Genomic DNA, 462 nt, shown 5'->3' on the forward strand with positions numbered 1-462 from the left:
TCCCCACAACGATTTTATGTATTTCTTGGCTTCTGTTTCTTGGTACTGAAAAGGGACAAAAATAGTAGCACTTGCCAGTGTATATAATGAACAGTATGAATACATGAATATGAAGTCATTATTTAAAGGAATTGTTTTTATTTTTAAGAGGCTGCAAATTATTTTGTATGGTCTTGTTAAAGTCCACAAATTATTGTAAGGAATATTTTATAAGTAAATTGATTTCTGTTACTCTTTAGAAAGTCTGCTTTTGTCTTTTATTGCTTTTGTGCTTGATTATATGCTTTAGCTTTCAATTTCAGTTCTTTCTGATTTTTAGAATGATTGCACATCGTGGACTGGTAAAGTCATTGTTTATACAAACAAGGAACCATGTATGTATCAAGTATTAACATTTGATGTGGCCCTATTGATGGTGCTATAGGTCGGGGAGGAGTCAAATCCCCATCCTCAGGGGAAAGC

At 33.1% G+C, this 462-nt stretch overlaps 1 protein-coding gene across 1 annotated transcript in view; it reads left to right on the top strand.

Moving 5' to 3' along the window:
- Positions 1-462, top strand: part of LOC119589286 — a gene marked incomplete in the record, with an annotated part of 113,340 nt that overhangs the window by 16,516 nt on the left and 96,362 nt on the right.

This window comes from Penaeus monodon, chromosome 25 (assembly GCF_015228065.2).
Source record: "Penaeus monodon isolate SGIC_2016 chromosome 25, NSTDA_Pmon_1, whole genome shotgun sequence".
NCBI lineage: Eukaryota > Metazoa > Arthropoda > Malacostraca > Decapoda > Penaeidae > Penaeus > Penaeus monodon.